The sequence below is a fragment of the Balaenoptera physalus genome, assembly GCF_965194825.1.
Source record: "Balaenoptera physalus genome assembly, chromosome: 13".
Lineage (NCBI taxonomy): Eukaryota > Metazoa > Chordata > Mammalia > Artiodactyla > Balaenopteridae > Balaenoptera > Balaenoptera physalus.
Window position 1 is genome coordinate 55687018 of NC_138892.1, and position 18555 is coordinate 55705572.

At 37.5% G+C, this 18555-nt stretch overlaps 1 long non-coding RNA gene across 1 annotated transcript in view; it reads right to left on the reverse strand.

The window, feature by feature from the left end:
• Positions 1–5986: 5986 nt before the first annotated feature.
• Positions 5987–18555, reverse strand: part of LOC309642049 — a 1010235-nt gene continuing 997666 nt past the window's right edge. Inside the window, exon 2 of the long non-coding RNA XR_014252937.1 lies at positions 5987–17742. This is a non-coding gene — a long non-coding RNA (uncharacterized lncRNA). The remainder of the gene's footprint in view (positions 17743–18555) is intronic.

Consider the following 18555-nt stretch of genomic DNA (forward strand, 5'->3'; position numbering starts at 1 on the left):
TTCCAGCTGCAATTCCTTAGTATCATCTAGCTTAACTTTAAAGAGCCATTCTGATTTTTCCTTTGACTTCTCCCATTTCTTTACCACTGCCGACTCAGTTTCCTGCCTGATTTTGTTGTCCCTGTACTCTTCTGCCTTTCTCAGTCCATCACTTTGTTCACCATCTTTGGTTCCATACCTAGCCATGATTAGGGCACTTTCATGATGAAATTGCTGTAGACATTTAAGTCACTTTGCGACAGAATATCCACCATTTATGCTTTGTGAAGACATTTTGTTGTTGCTTCCTCTATCCCTCCCATCTCCTTGGCAGGTAAATACAGCTAGAAGTCACAAAATCATGACACTTATGTTTATTGTATTATGTCTTCACTATATTTGAGTAATCCTCTTATTTACCTTGCGTTATTTATGACCAATATGAAGAATTAATTTTACTCCCTGTTACAGCTTTTCCAAGCTTATTCTATATTACTCAAGCCCATACTTACTCCAATCTCAAGCTCTTATTTTAAGAAGTAGGTTCACTTTTATTCCACTGTACCTTCTCTTACAAAAATATTAAATTTGTCTTACTTTTACTCCTGTTTTCCTAAAATATCTCTTTCTGTTCTCTCAATCTTTTATTTTTGAAGGCTTATCTCTCCTACTTGAAATTGTTTCTTTGTCTTTTATTAATCTTTATTGTTCATGGCTTCCCCTCATTTATACAACATCGTATGTGCTCTGTGTGTGTATGTATATGTATAACCATCCATTTGCTGTAATCTTTTCTCAGACTTCACTCTTCTGAAATTTCTAGTGGCATTGGTAGTGATAGGCAAGCTCTCCTTTATGGGAAAAGTGAAAAAGTCTGCCTTTATTTCTGTAACTCGTACTCAGCTAGCATCACAATCACCCTTCATTCTTACCCATAAGATTTTATTCCTCTCTATTGGATCTTATTCCCTAAGGATATCTTTGACTTCTCTGGTCTCCCCTATCGGCTACCAGTAAGTCCTATTGATTTGACTTGCATAATGTCATTTATATCTGCCACCCTCATTCCCATATGCTTAGGCTCTCATTATCTCTCATGTAGACTGATTTTTTTTTGATGGATGTATATATATATATATTTTTTAAAAACATCTTTATTGGAGTATAATTGCTTTATAATGGTGTGTTAGTTCCTGCTTTATAATAAAGTGAATCAGCAATACATATACATATATCCCCATATCTCCTCCCTCTTGCATCTCCCTCCCACCCTCCCTATCCCACCCCTCTAGGTGGTCACAAAGCACTGAGCTGATCTCCCTGTGCTATGAGGCTGCTTCCCACTAACTATCTATTTCACATTTGGTAATATATATAAGTCCATGCCACTCTCTCATTTTGTCCCAGCTTACCCTTCCCCCTCCCCGTGTCCTCAAGTCCATTCTCTTGGACATATACATGTCCAAGAGACATATACATCTTTATTCCTGTCCTGCCCCTAGGTTCACTAGAAACTTTTTTTTTAATATATATATTCCATATATATGTGTTAGCATACGGTATTTGTTTTTCTCTTTCTGACTTACTTCACTCTGTATGACAGACTCTAGGTGCATCCACCTCACTACAAATAACTCAATTTTGTTTCTTTTTATGGCTGAGTAATATTCCATTGTATATGTGTACCACATCTTCTTTATCCATTCATCTGTCGATGAACACTTAGGTTGCTTCCATGTCCTGGCTATTGTAAATAGAGCTGCAATGAACATTGTGGTACATGACTCTTTTTGAATTATGCTTTTCTCAGGGTATATGCCCAGTAGTGGGATTGCTGGGTCATATGGTAGTTCTATTTATAGTTTTTTAAGGAACCTCCATACTGTTCTCCATAGTGATGTATCAATTTACATTCCCACCAAGAGGGCAAGAGGGTTCCCTTTTCTCCACACCCTCTCCAGCATTTATTGTTTGTAGATTTTTTGATGATGGCCATTCTGACTTGTGTGAGGTGATACCTCAAAAAAGGTGATACCTTTTTTGATTTGCATTTCTCTAATGATTAGTGATATTGAGCATTCTTTCATGTGTTTGTTGGCAATCTGTATATCTTCTTTGGAGAAATATCTATTTAGGTCTTTTACCCATTTTTTGATTGGGTTGTTTGTTTTTTTGATATTGAGCTGCATAAGCTGCTTGTATATTTTGGAGATTAATCCTTTGTCAGTTGCATCGTTTGCAAATATTTTCTCCCATTCTGAGCGTTGTCTTTTCGTCTTGTTTATGCTTTCCTTTGGTGTGCAAAAGCTTTGAAGTTTCATTAGGTCCCATTTGTTTATTTTTGTTTTTATTTCCATTTCTCTAGGAGGTGGGTCAAAAAGGATCTTGCTGTGATTTATGTCATAGAGTGTTCTGCCTATGTTTTCCTCTAAGAGTTTTATAGTGTCTGGCCTTACATATAGGTCTTTAATCCATTTTGAGTATATTTTTGTGTATGGTGTTAGGGAGTGTTCTAATTTCATTCTTTTATATTTAGCTGTCCAGTTTTCCCCACACCGCTTATTGAAGAGGCTGTCTTTTCTCCATTGTATATTCTTGCCCCCCTTATCACAGATAAGGTGGCCATATGTGCCTGGGTTTATCTCTGGGCTTTCAATCCTGTTCCATTGATCTATATTTCTGTTTTTGTGCCAGTACCATACTGTCTTGATTAGTGTAACTTTGTAGTATTGTGTGAAGTCAGGGAGTCTGATTCCTCCAGCTCCGTTTTTCTTTCTCGAGATTGCTTTCACTATTCGGGCTCTGTTGTGTTTCCATATAATTTGTGAATTTTTTTGTTCTAGTTCTGTGAAAAATGTCATTGGTAGTTTGATAGGGATTGGATTGAATCTGTAGATTGCTTTGGGTAGTATAGTCATTTTCACAATGTTGATTCTTCCAATCCAAGAACATGGTATATCTCTCCATCTGTTTGTATCATCTTTAATTTCTTTCCTCAGTGTCTTATAGTTTTCTGCATACAGGTCTTTTATCTCCTTAGATAGGTTTATTCCTAGGTATTTTATTCTTTTTGTTGCAGTGGTAAATGGGAGTGTTTCCTTAATTTCTCTTTCAGATTTTTCATCATTAGTGTATAGGAATGCAAGAGATTTCTGTGCATTAATTTTGTATCCTGCTACTTTACCAAATTCATTGATGAGCTCTGGTAGTTTTCTGGTAGAGTCTTTAGGATCCTCTATGTATAGTATCATGTCATCTGCAAACAGTGACAGCTTTACTTCTTGTTTTCTGATTTGGATTCCTTTTATTTCTTTTTCTTCTCTGATTGCTGTGCCTAAAACTTCCAAAACAATGTTGAATAATAGTGGTGAGAGTTGGCAACCTTGTCTTGTTCCTGATATTAGAGGAAATGGTTTCAGTTTTTCACCATTGAGAACAATGTTGGCTGTAGGTTTGTCATATATGGCCTTTATTATGTTGAGGCAAATTCCTTCTATGTTTACTTTCTGGAGAGTTTTTATCATAAATGGGTGTTGAATTTTGTCAAAAGCTTTTTCTGCATCTATTGAGATGATCATATGGTTTTTATCCATCAGTTTGTTAATATGGTGTATCACATTGATTGATTTGCATATATTGAAGAATCCTTGCACTCCTGGGGTAAACCCCACTTGATCATGGTGTATGATCCTTTTAATGTGCTGTTGGATTCTGTTTGCTAGTATTTTGTTGAGGATTTTTGCATCTATGTTCGTCAGTGATATTGGCCTGTAGTTTTCTTTCTTTGTGACACCTTTGCCAGGTTTTGGTATCAGGGTGATGGTAGCCTTGTAGAATGAGTATGGGAGTGTTCCTCTGCTATATTTTGGAAGAGTTTGAGAAGGATATGTGTTAGCTCTTCTCTAAATGTTTGATAGAATTCTCCTGTGAAGCCATCTGGTCCTGGGCTTTTGTTTGTTGGAAGATTTTTAATCACAGTCTCAATTTCAGTGGTTGTGACTGGTCTGTTCATATTTTCTATTTCTTCCTGGTTCAGTCTCAGAAGGTTGTGCTTTTCTAAGATATTGTCCATTTCTTCCAGGTTGTCCATTTTATTGGCATATAGTTGCTTGTAGTAATCTCTCATGATCCTTTGTATTTCTTCAGTGTTAGTTGTTACTTCTCCTTTTTCAGTTCTAATTCTATTGATTTGAGTGTTCTCCCTTTTTTTCTTGATTAGTCTGGCTAAAGGTTTTTCAGTTTTGTTTGTCTTCTCAAAGAACCAGCTTTTAGTCCTTAGTATTTTTTTCCTTCATTCCCTTTTACTTCTTTTTTTTAACATTTTTATTGGAGTATAATTGCTTTACCATGGTGTGTTAGTTTCTGCTTTATAACAAAGTGAATCAGTTATACATATACATATATCCCCGTATCTCTTCCCTCTTGCATCTCCCTCCCTCGCATCCTCCCTATCCCACCCCTCGAGGTGGTCACAAAGCACCGAGCTGATCTCCCTGTGCTATGCGGCTGCTTCCCACTAGCTATCTATTTTACATTTGGTAGTGTATATATGTCCATGCCACTCTCTCACTTTGTCCCAGCTTACCCTTCCCCCTCCCCGTGTCCTCAAGTCCATTCTCTAGTAGGTCTGCGTCTTTATTCCCATCTTGCCCCTTGGTTCTTCATTTCTGATCTGATCTTTATAATATCTTTCCTTCTGCTACCTTTGGGGTTTTTTGTTTTTGTTTTTGTTCTTCTTTCTCTAATTGCTCTAGGTGTAAGATTAGGTTGTTTATTTGAGAAGTTTCTTGTTTCTTGAGGTAGGATTGTATTGCTATAAACTTCCCACTCAGAACTGCTTTTGCTGCATCCCATAGGTTTTGGGTCATCGTGTTTTCATTGTCATTTGTTTCTAGGTATTTTTTGATTTCCTCTTTGATTTCTTCAGTGATCTCGTTTATTTAGTAATGTATTGTTTAGCCTCTATGTATTTGTATTTTTTACAGATTTTTCCCTGTAATTGATATCTAGTCTCATAGCATTGTGGTCGGAAAAGATACTTGATAGGATTTCAATTTTCTTAAATTTACCAAGGCTTGATTTGTGACCCAAGATACGATCTATCCTGGAGAATGTTCCATGAGCACTTGAGAAGAAAATGTATTCTGTTGTTTTTGGATGGAATGTCCTGTAAATATCAATTAAGTCCATCTTGTTTAATGTGGCATTTAAAGCTTGTGTTTCCTTATTTATTTTCGTTTTGGATGATCTGTCCATTGGTGAAAGTGGGGTGTTAAAGTCCCCTGCTATGATTGTGTTACTGTCGATTTCCCCTTTTATGGCTGCTAGCATTTGCCTTATGTATTGAGGTGCTCCTGTGTTGTGTGCATAAATATTTACAATTGTTATATCTTCTTTTTGGATTGATCCTTTGATCATTATGTAGTGTCCTTCTTTGTCTCTTGTAGTAGTCTTTATTTTAAAGTCTGTTTTGTCTGATATGAGAATTGCTACTTCAGCTTTCTTTTTATTTCCATTTGTATGGAATATCTTTTTCCATCCCCTCACTTTCAGTCTGTATGTGTCCCTAGGTCTGAAGTGGGTCTGTTGTAGACAGCATATATATGGGTCTTGTTTCTGTATCCATTTAGCCTGTCTGTGTCTTTTGGTGGGAGCATTTAATCCATTTACATTTAAGGTAGTTATCGATATGTATGTTCCTATTACCATTTTCTTAATTGTTTTGGGTTTGTTATTGTACATCTTTTCCTTCTCCTGTGTTTCCTGCCTAGAGACATTCCTTTAGCATTTGTTGTAAAGATGGTTTGGTAGTGCTGAATTCTCTTAGCTTTTGCTTGTCTGTAAATTTCTCTGTCAAATGTAAATGAGATCCTTGCTGGGTAGAGTCATCTTAGTTGTAGGTTTTTCCCTTTCATTACTTTAAATATGTCCTGCCACTCCCTTCTGGCGTGCAGAGTTTCTGCTGAAAGATCAGCTGTTAACCTTTTGGAGATTCCCTTGTATGTTATTTGTTATTTTTCCCTTGCTGCTTTTAATATTTTTTCTTTGTATTTAAGTTTTGATAGTTTGATTATTTTGTGTCTTGGCGTGTTTCTCCTTGGATTTATCCTGAATGGGACTCTCTGCAGTTCCTGGACCTGATTAACTATTTCCTTTCCCATATGAGGGAAGTTTTCAACTGTAATCTCTTCAAATATTTTCTCACTCTCTTTCTCTTCTTCTTCTGGGACCCCTATAATTCGAATGTTGGTGCATTTAATGTTGTCCCAGAGGTCTCTGAGACTGTCCACAATTCTTTTCATTCTTTTTTCTTTATTCTGCTCTGCAGTAGTTATTTCCACTATTTTATCTTCCAGGTCACTTATCCGTTCTTCTGCCTCAGTTATTCTGAGAATAACCTAGAATTTTTAATTTCGTTTATTGTGTTGTTCATCATTGTTTGTTTGCTCTTTAGTTCTTCTAGTTACTTGGTAAACGTTTCTTGTATTTTCTCCATTCTATTTACAGATTTTAGATCATCTTTACTATCATTACTCTGCAATCTTTTTCAGGTAGACTGTCTATTTCCTCTTCATTTTTTGGTCTGGTGGGTTTTTACCTTGCTCCTTAATCTGCTGTGTGTTTCTCTGTCTTTTCATTTTGGTCAACTGACTGTGTTTGGGGCCTCCTTTTCGCAGGCTGCAGGTTCGTAGTGCCTGTTGTTTTTGGTTTCTGCTCCCAGTGGGTAAGGTTGGTTCATTGGGTTGTGTAGGCTTCTTGGTGGAGGGGACTAGTGCCTGTCTTCTGGTGGACGAGGTGGATATTGTCTTTCTGGTGAGGACCTCGTCCGGTGGTGTGTTTTGGGGTGTCTGTGACCTTTTATGATTTTAGGCAGCCTCTCTGCTAATGGGTGGGTTTGTGTTCCTTTCTTGCTAGTTGTTTGGCATAGAGTGTCCAGCACTGTAGCTTGCTGGTCATTGAGTGGAGCTGGGTCTTAGTGTTGAGATGGAGATCTCTGGGAGAGCTTTCGCTGTTTGATATTACGTGGAGCCAGGAGGTCTCTGGTGGACCAATATTCTGAGCTCGCTCTCCCACTCAGGGGCACAGGCCTGACACCTGGCAGGAGCACCAAGACCCTGTGAGCCACACGGCTCAGAAGAAAAGGGAGAAAAAAAGAAAGAAAAAAGAAAATGAAATAGTTATTACAATAAAAAATAAAAAATAATTATTAAAAATAATAAAATTAAAAAGTAATGAAAAAAGAAAAAGAAGAAAGTAAGAAAGAAGAGAGCAACCAAACCAAAAAACAAATCCACCAGTGATAACAAGCACTAAAAAGTATACTTAAAAAACAAACAAATGAATAGAAAAACGGACAGACAGAACCCTAGGACAAATGGTAAAAGCAAAGCTATGCAGACAAAAGCACACAAAGAAGCATGCATATATATACACATTCACAAGAAGAGAAAAAGGAAAAAAATATATATCGTTGCTCCCAAAGTTCACCACCTCAATTTTGGGGTGAGTAGTTGTCTATTCAGGTATTCTACAGATGCAGGGTACATCAAGTTGATTGTGGAGATTTAATCCGCTGCTCCTGAGGCTGCTGGGAGAGAGTTCCCTTTCTCTTCTTTGTTCGCACAGTTCCTGGGGTTCAGCTTTGGATTTGGCCCCGCCTCTGCGTGTAGGTCACCTGAGGTCGTCTGTTCTTCGCTCAGACAGGACGGGGTTAAAGGAGCAGCTGATTAGGAGGCTCTGGCTCACTCAGGCCGGGGGGAAGGAGGGGTACAGAATGCGGGGCGAGCCTGTGGCGGCAGAGGCTGGCATGACATTGCACCAGCCTGAGGTGCGCTGTGCGTTCTCCCGGGGAAGTTATCTCTGGATCACGGGACCCTGGTACTGGCGGGCTGCACAGGCTCCCTGGAGGGGAGGTGTGGATAGTGACCTGTGCTTGCACACAGGCTTCTTGGTGGCTGAAGCAGCAGCCTTAGCATCTCATGCCCGTCTCTGGTGTCCACACTGATAGCCGTGGCTCACGCCCATCTCTGGAGCTCGTTTAGGCAGTGCTCTGAATCCCCTCTCCTTGTGCACCCCGAAACAATGGTCTCTTGCCTCTTAGGCAGGTCCAGACTTTTTCCCGGACTCCCTCCCGGCTAGCTGTTGCGCCCCAGCCCCCTTCAGGCTGTGTTCACACAGCCAGCCCCAGTTCTCTCCTTGGGATCTGAACTCTGAAGCCTGAGCCTCAGGTCCCAGCCCCCACCAGTCCCGGCACGTGAGCAGACAAACCTCTCATGCTGGTGAGTGCTGGTCGGCACCGGTCCTCTGTGTGGGAATCTCTCTGCTTTGCCCTCTGCACCCCTGTTGCTGCGCTTTCCTCTGTGGCTCCAAAGCTTCCCCCCCCACACCCCCGTCCCCGGCAGTGAAGGGGCTTCCTAGTGTGTGGAAACGTTTCCTCCTGCACAGCTCCCTCCCAGTGATGCAGGTCCTGTCCCTATTCTTTTGTCTGTGTTTTTTGTTTTTTCTTTTGCTCTACCCAGGTACGTGGGGAGTTTCTTGCCTTTGGGGAAGTCTGAGGTCTTCTGCCAGCATTCAGTAGGTGTTCTGTAGGAGTTGTTCCACATGTAGATGTATTTCTGTTGTATTTGTGGGGAGGAAGGTGATTTCCAGGTCTTACTCTTCCTCCATCTTGAAGGTCTCTACATCCAGTGAGGGTCCAGGGCGTCGGGCGTGGACCCTGAGGCTACAACGGGTCCCTGAAGTACAGGCTTCACAGGACAGTGATGGAGACACACTCTAGACTGATATTTTTATAAAAGAGCTGTGTAATTGATTCTGTTCCTTTTATTGTTGATGAAATTTTTAATCCGTCCTCATTTATAAATCAAATACATCTTTCTAAAGTATAACTTTAATATGTCATTTCCACTGCACAACAAAGAAAAAAAGTATATTAACAATTCTCTCTTATCACTGAAGAAAATATAGACCCTTCATCCTGGTGTATAAAGCTTCAATCGAATGCTCCTTTCTTATTTACCCTCATCCCATCATACATGCCCTTTGCTTCCAATTACACTACTCCCAGGCCTACGGACACACTCTGCCTCATATGCCATCCTCATCAATCTCAGACTTTAAAGTCCATCTTAAGAAGTGTCAGTAAATCCATTTTATTACAGAACTGTAAAACCTACATGGAAAAAACTAAAAACTTCCACCTTTACTATTCTGGGCCCTTTCTTTGTAGCAATACTTATAATACTGTATTGAGTATTGATACTTAAATTATGTACCTTCCTAAATAAACTGTAAAGTTTTGAAGGTCAAAACTAATATTTACTCATTTTGCATTTCAGTTATTATCCAGCTCAATAACTGCCACAAGAAAAGCATTTTATAAATATTTGAGAAATTGATTTAGTTAGTTAAAACTATTGGGTGCAATCTTTATCTTACTTCTAGTCTCTCATGCTTATAATTAACTAAGAACTAGAATTGATACCTTTTGCTGGTTCATACCTAAAAAGATATTGCTAAAATACTTGATGAGGATTCTACCTACAGATTATTTTAAAAATAATTATTATACTAAGGTTTTTAAAGCCCTTACTCTTCTTAGGTCTTGAAACATATTCACTCGTTTACTCTTAACAATAACCTGATGAAAAAAGCATTATTATCTCTGTGGTAAATTAGGAAACTGAGGTATAGAGACATTATAGAGCTTACACTTGGTCGGAGTTAATAAGAAATGAACTTAGGATGCAACCCATTTTAATATTAATGCATTTACTTTCAATCTATGTAAAGTCTCTCCTCGTTGACATACTTAAAATGATTAACAGTTTTCACTTGTAAAATAAAGTCACCCAGAGAACTGTTTTCTTACCATTGAAATGTTGATATTAGATTAATTTCTGAACATATTTGACCAGAACGTTTGGGTCAGTTGCTCCAGTGGAGTCCTTGTTTGCTTAATTAAATCATAAAATGAAGGCTACATAAATTAACACATATTTTATGAGCACCAATTTTATAACAACGTAGTACTGCTGTATTTTGGTGATTTAACACTTGTTATTCAATGTTTTCACTATAAAGTGCACTTTTCCTATTGATATTTAGATTATTTGCATAAAGCTTAATTTACCAACATTCATTTTGTTTGTTTTAAATACTCTCGCATATTTGTGTTGAGAATAGACTGTTATTGCGTATTCTGTTGTATTCTATTCTCCATTAGTTTGATAAGTGTTTTCCCTTGATTCATTTGCAAACCAACAAGACAGTAAAATCAGTATTAATTTAAAATGAATAATGACATAAATTTCACCTTAGTAATATATTTAAATATAAAAGGGGCAATGAATAATCTATATACTGTTTGAATTAAACCCTTTGAAAACATACATAGCCACAGTAATGTTATACTTCATATTTTAGACCTTATGTTACTTCATGAAGATGGATCAGTGACTACTTAGAACAATTTTTTGGGGGAATTGCATATCATCTTGAGCCTTCTGACTTTGGTGGATAGTCATAGAAGCTTGCCGTACTTAGTTTATAGTCTTGTCCTTACATTTTTGGTGATAGAGTACTGGCACTTAAAATACTTTATTCTGGTTCTTCACATCTGTGATGTTTTCTTTCATCACACTAAGCTAATCTGTGTAATTTGAGATATGTTTGCAGGTCTCACTCTGCACAATTCCATGATAACTGAGATCTATATGATGATATGGTTCCTACATACATGAGTTTAGCGGGTTGAATGGTATCTACCAAAAAAGTATGTCTATGTCCTAACCCCTGGAATCTGTGATTGTTACTTTATTTGAAAAAAGGAACTTTGCCATTGTAAATTATGACAAATGCCTTTAATAAGACAAAGGCAGAGGTTACGTTTGAGACAGAAGAGAAGACAGAAGAGGGGGCAGTGTGATTATGGAGGCAGAGATTGGGATTATGTGCCTGTAAATCAAAGAATGCTGCCGACAGCCACCAGAAAGTGGAAGAGGGCAAAAAGTGGATTCTCCCCTAGAGCCAGAGGGAGTGTGGTCCTGCTTACAGCTTGATTATGGACTTTTGGCAATAGTTTCTATTATTTTAGCCACCAAGTTGATAGTAATTTCTTGTGGCAGCCACTGGAAACTAAGGCACACAGCTTCATTTACAAGATACCATGCAAAATTGAGGACTGCCTGTATTTGTTGTTATGTAATTTTTTTGCTCTTTTAATTTAGACCTCTATTTTATGTCCATATACTTATACTTCATATAAATTGAATTTGTATTACTTGTCTAAATCACCTTAGTCCATGTGAAAGAAATTCCACAATTCACTAAACGGGCATTTTGGTATTAGGAAGATTCTTTAAAATTTCTTTTGAGGCAAACATTTTACATTTTGTTTGCTTGTCTGTTTGTTTAGATGAAAGACAGGAGGAGAACTGGTCACAACATCTGAGCACTAAGTCATCCCTCACTGCCAGCTTATCGCCTCTAGGCAAAATGCTCCCAGTTACTTTAGGCTGTTCTAATTGGCATTATTTTCCAAATATTTACTCATTATTCTGCTCTTTTACCAATTGACTGGCTCTTTAAAGAGAGCACTCTCCAATCTATATTCATGGAAAGACAAGCATTTCAGAGCCTATTCTAATTGCTTTCTTTGGTATGCCCTCAGCTAATCTTAGTTTTTATATACTGTATAAATATACCATATGTCATCTAAAATATGTTGTTTACTGGTTATGTGGATTGACCACATATGTTTCTTAGTTTACCCAGTACTCACTAAATATGTAACCATGGATGAGATGAAAATCCACAAAGATAAAATGGGAGCAAGATCTTCATAAACTTTTGTACAAATAAATGCAGCTAGAGGGAGGAGGAAGGTATAGAATAGAGGATTCGCCCACTGATGTGAATGAGAAGAAAGTTGATTAGACTCACTGAATCCAAGAGGTGTTCCCATCTCAAAGATGTTGCTTGAAACAGAGGGTAGGGACAAGATAAATGCCTTGACATGAGGATTGGTTGGAAGGTAGTATTTGGAAGAACCAATGTTTTCTCTCCTTTTACCCTACTCACTGAGTGAGTGGACACAAATGGCTATATCCCCACTTGATGAAAATAAAAAAGGAGCCAGTCAAGGGATCAGAGATGCCAAGTAGAGACCAAAGGCAGAATTTGGCATGTGGAGGTGAAAACAGAAAATGAAGTGAAAGTATCTATACCAAATAGTTAACGTCTAAGATCTACACCCTCAGCCCTCAAACAAAATACCAGAAGCCTGGTATCTACTCTTTCCAGAGCTTCTGGAAAAACTGACATCTGAACAGTTCCTCAGTGAAAAAGAAAACTTTTCCCAAACAAAATTTATATAGACCTTTTCTTTCTTTGCCAGAACTTCTGATCAGTTTTTTTTGGCTATGATGGCTAAAATGAAAAAAAAAATTCCAAAAGACAGATCAGGTAAAATCAGAGAAATCTAAATCTCTTAGAAAATAGGTTAGAAAGATAGCAACTATGAGAGGAAAAATAAAAACTGAGAAGATGAGATTCTATGAGGTTCAATATCAGAAGGATGGAACAGAGAAAATGGAACAAAGCTAATTAGCAAATATGATAGAAAAATTTTCAGAAGTGAAGCATGTCAGTCATTTGAATGAATGGAGCCATTGAGAGCTCAGTGAAATGAATGAAATACACTAATCATGAAGCACATCCTGTAAAATTTCAAGGCAAATAAAAATCCTAGGAGGAAAAGCTGCATTAAAAATGAAGTATAAGCATATATCTTTTATTTTGCTCATGATAATTTAAAGGCTGATTAATAATTTCAATAAGATAAATGATATAACCATACTGGAAAGATAGGGAGGGATATGGGATTGAATGTGAGCCAAATCATCATCTATATTAATGGAAAATTAATAATGTCTCATATTTATGAATCAAGAACTATCGTAAGTATATTTTGTAGAAATATAGAGGAAAGCAGCAGAAAAATAAGCAAAATAGTGTAAAAAGGGATTTCCTTAGAGTACCTGCTCAGGGAATTGCCATCTTTGCATTATAAGTATTTCTGTGCTATTCTATTTATCTAATATGTATATTATTCTAATTTCAAATTTAAATAATATGGATGGAAGGAGGAATAGGAACAAAATAAAGAGAAATGGGTTATTTGGAGAAAATATAACATTCAAGGTTGTAACTACTGTCTGAGTGACCATAGATTTTTAGGTTTCTTACTGCAACATTGCTTCCTCTAGTTTCTCACTTGCTCAGGTAGAAAACTTGATGTTGAGTCACATAGTAGTACATTCAGCAGCAAATACCAGAAAAGCAGTCAAGTGACTTACATCAAATAGTGACTTATTTTTTCTCATGTAACAAGAATTCTGGAAGAAGGTAATGCAGGTATGGTGATTCTCTTAGAGATCCAAGCCTTTTCTTCCATTTCATTTCATCGTCTTCAGCATATTAGCTTGTTGTCTGGTGATTGAAAGATGACTCTTTATCCCTAGGTGTCACATCCATGTTTCAGACAGGGAGAAGAAAGGAAGGGGAGAAGTATAGGCAGACTTCTACATATATTTCATTAGCCAGAACTGTGTCAGATGGCCACTCCTAGTTGCATGAGAAGTTAGAAAATTGAATTTTTCCCTCTTACAGCCTCTAACAAAAAGTCAGACACAAAGGAAGGGTTTTGGAGGAGGTTGGATGAGGTAATTTATGTCTTTATAGATTTCATGGTTGAAATATTTTATACTGGAGGATGAAGATGATAATAAATTTTAAAAGGCATTATGCTATTGAAGTTAGCCAACTGTTAGGATGGTTTTTCATTGGATCTTGAAAATAGACCTGTTGACAAAGGGGAAAGAAGACGTAAAGTAAATTTTACATTAGTAGCTTATCAGACAGTTTGGTAACAATTTATATATATTACCTCATTTAATATTCACAATGAGCTTATAAAATATTTCTTCATTTTAGAGATGAAAAACTGAGAGTCAAATATATTAAATAATGTATCTGAAGTCACAGTCAGGTCAGTGAGAAAACAAGTGTCTTCCTCTGGTATCTGAGCTTTTACTATTAAAATAGCAAATAACTCATATTCCAAGAATTATAGGGAGGATTTCCTTAATGTGTGTATAAAATTCCATTTTTCATTCTATAAAGCAAAACTGTAGTGCTTGCTGATTCAGTGGTGAGGAATGTATACTATTGGGTTGGCCAAAAAGTGCCTTCGGTTTTTAAGTAAAAATAAGACACATTTTTCATTTTCACCAAGAACTTTATTGAACAGCAGAATTGACCCAATTTCACTTCCAAGAAGTAAGCACTATCAATAGTTTAGAGGAGGTTCTTTTCAGACTTTTTAATACAATCTCACTTGTGTGATGTGTGGAAGAGTCAACTTTCATTGAAAATGCATTCTACCTATATACTAGATATCTTTCTTTTCTCCCAACCCCACTCCCCATACTTCTCAGCTTTGGTCCTGTGTCCTGGGTGGCTTTCTTGCCCTCTGTCTTCCAATTTGGTTTCCCTGTTAAACGCAGTAACAGAGGTTAAGAAAATGGGAAGAAAATAAGATTAGGGTATTTGTTACCCAGAGCCCTTTCACTGAGTTCCTGTGCATAGGTTTTACCTTTCCAGTGTAAACAACAGCTCTATGTGCAGGCTGCCCTATCCCTGCAGCTATGTCTCTGGGTTCAGAGTCTGCTTCTTCTCCTTCTAACTCTAGGCTGAGGGGTGTCAACAGCATTCTGTTGTCACTCCCCTTGAGATACTGTACCTTCCTTTTCCTAAGCCCTTTGTGAATAGTTTTTGTTAAACTCATACATTGATATGTATATGTATTTCTGTATTCAAGAGTATCTTCCCATTAGAATATAGTGTGCTAAGTGGGTAAATGGTTTACATAGTTTTTTTCAAAGGCTTTTGTTTTCTCAATTGAGAAAATCACCATGTAAACAATAGGCCCTTATTACTTGCTTTTAAAATATCAAATTAACACCTTCATTTTTCTGGAAAAACAAATGAAATCCATCTGTATGCTGGCATAAATAATATATTCATATTTATATACAAACTTATATGAATAATCATGGTACTATACATAAGAAAAGAGGATGTGGGAAACAACAAAACCCTCTAAAAATTACAGTAATTTAGGGTCATCAAACAAGGTCACAGAGTTTTTTTAACAGTAAAAACCATCAAAACTATCACTCTGACATGACCAATTACAAATCCAATCTTCTCTGTAAGGTGTATAGATCTTTGAGAGAGCTTGGAAAAAAATCCTGAAGATGGATGGATGGTTTGTTTTGGTTTTGCTTTTTTTTTTTTTTCTTTTTTGCAGATCTTTTTGTCTGTTGTACATATTTTTATGTAGTTAGTTGAAATCAATGCTTCCCTTTCAAGCCTTCCCCCACAAACACACACAAATTCCATGAATGACATTGCTCGGGCCTTACACCACATATCTACAAATATACTGATGTTCATTCCCTGCACCTTCCATACTTAGCTCTTGACTATTTCTCATTCATTGTCATTCTCTTTCTTGTGATCCTGCATGAGGCAAGCCTTTTGAAGGGTTGGGTTTCTTCAGGTCCAAATTCTGGGGTGTACATATTCCACTGGCATTCCAGAATCAGCTGGATATTTTCATGTTCAGGATGTTGAACTTGCAATTCTGAACAAGCTGACAGGCTGCTGTCACCAAGCTCTTGAAAGTCATTAACAATATGTAGAAGTATTTCCTTCCTATATTTTTCTAAATATTCATTAGAATTCACTTTCCTTCCTAATTCCTATAATTCCTTTATGTAAAAATGTGTAGGCTTTCACCTCCAAGATATCCCACTGTCATAGGAATGCTTGATATATTAATTGTATCACTACAACAATTGTCTGTTTGGTCCCGGGACCTTGTGGGAAGGTGTCAGTTGGTTCTGATTTTATGGATGAGAAGTTAGAGAGGCTGATTAGAACTGAGGAAGCAAATTGGTTTGTAATGGTTTATAATTTGTTGAGCTTTGAACTTTAGCTCATAAAGCTTAGCAGGGTTGTCTTTCTGTTTTGAAGACGTGGGGTCCAAGGCCAGTCATCTACTCATGATACGTAGAGGCCACTTCAGGAAACTATCATCTCAATGGGAGGTCCAGCTGGACATCATTCATGAAGTCCTATGTTGCCCTTACTTCTATGCCTTGATAGCCCAGTAAGATGCAAAAGAATAATTTAAAATATGATAGAATAATTATGTAAGGAATATGCCTACATACACTTTAATTCTATTTTTCTTTTTCAATCTTGGGTAAAGCAGTTGGTATGTGGCTTGTTTAGCAGACTGAACAACATTAGCAAAGACACGATTTAATTTTGCTTCTGTAAATTAATGAACAATCTCAGTGTCTTTGTGTGGAGAAAGATGAGCAAAAGAATCAGAATAATTGAAGACAAGTACAAGAAAGGTAATTGACAGGCATCCACATGCCTCTTCTTAGTTCATGTTAGAATATACAGTGAGGAGAGACCAATCGTTGCTCAGAATTACTGCCTCAACAGATCTGTTTTGAAAACTAATGATAAATGATCTCAGAATATCTCAAGGCAATGCATTATATTGGGTTGGCCGAAAGTTCCTTCTTTTTTTTTTTTTTTTTTTTGAAGATTGATTGATTGATTGATTGCTATGTTGGGTCTTCGTTTCTGTGCTAGGGCTTTCTCTAGTTGCGGCAAGTGGGGGCCACTCTTCATCGCAGTGCGCGGGCCTCTCACTATCGTGGCCTCTCTTGTTGTGGAGCACAGGCTCCAGACGCGCAAGCTCAGTAGTTGTGGCTCACGGGCCTAGTTGCTCCGCGGCATGTGGGATCTTCCCAGACCAGGGCTCGAACCCTTGTCCCCTGCATTAGCAGGCAGATTCTCAACCACTGTGCCACCAGGGAAGCCCCGTTCCTTCGGTTTTTAAGTGAAAATAAAAGGCACGGTTTTCATTTTCACTAAGAACTTTATTGAACAACGTACTCACCATTTTGTTCCACTACCTTCTGCCATTTTTCAGGCAACTTCATAATTCCATCTTCCCCAAACTTTTTATCTTTCTGAGCAAAGAACTGTTACAGGTGCCTTTTACAGTCTTTCAGGGAACTGAAATTTTTTCCGTTAAGAGAATTTTGGAAAGACCAAAATAAATGGAAATCCGAAGGTGCAATGTCTGGTGAGTACACCAGATGAATCAGAACTTCCCAGCCAAGCTGTAACAGTTTTTGGCTGGTCATCAGAGAAACATGTGGCCTTACATTATCCTGATGGAAGATTATGTGTTTTCTGTTGACTAATTCTGGACACTTTTCGTTGAGTGCTGCTTTCAGTTGGTCTAATTGGGAGCAGTACTTGTTGAAATTAATCATCGTTTGATTTTCCGGAAGGAGCTCACGTTAGAAGACTCCCTTCCAATCCCACCATATACACAACATCACCTTCTTTGGATGAAGACTGGCCTTTGGTGTGGTTGGTGGTGGTTCATTTCGCTTGCCCCACAGTCTCTTCCATTCCACATTATTGTACAGTATTCACTTTTCATTGCCCATCACGATTTGTTTTAAAAACAGAACGTTTTCATTACATTTCAATAGAGAATTGCATGTGGAAATATGGTCAAGAAGAGTTTTTTTGCTTAACTTTTGTGGAATCCAAGCATCAAAGCAATTAAAATAACCAGACTGGTGCAAATGATTTTCAACGCTTGATTTGGATATTTTGAGTATGTCAGCTGTCTCCCTCATGGTATAATGTTGATTGTTCTCAATGTCTCGATTTGATCACAATCAACTTCAACTGGTCTACCCGACCGTGGAGCATTGTCCAGCGAAAAATCTCCAGCATGAAACGTTGCATACCACTTTTGACATGTTCAGTCAGCCACAGCACCTTCTCCATACACTGCACAAATCTTTTTTTGCGTTTCAGTTGCGTTTTTCCCTTACTTGAAATAATAAAGCATAATATGCCGAAAATGTTGCTTCTTTTCTTCCATTTTCAATATTAAAATGGCTACCCCAAAATTCACCAATTTTGACATCTTTTTTTAAATGCACGCTGATATGACAGCTGTCACATACAATCTAACAAAATTGTTTTGAATGAAGTTAAAGACAGCTAAGTGCTACTAGAGCCATTTTACAGAAAACAATGAACAAACCTTTTGGCCAACCCAATACATGGTAAATTCAGAGTGGCCTGTTCTTCCAGGAGGTCATATCCAAAAAAGTACTGTAAAGTGTCACAAGGAACATCAAAACCTCCAACTCCTTACCATTCTCCTGACACATGATGGATCAGCACTGATAATCAAAAAAAAAAAAAAAGTGTGAATATATTTCCAGTAAATTTAAAAGCCTGAGTATAAACTGAAGAATTTGAATTGCAGGTGATATTTTCATTTTTTCCCAGCTGAAGTTCATAATTTTCAGTAGAGAGTAGTTCATAAGGTAAAGAACTGGTTATAAGTATATAAATCATTAAAATAATATTGAGTGGACACTTACTACGATTAAG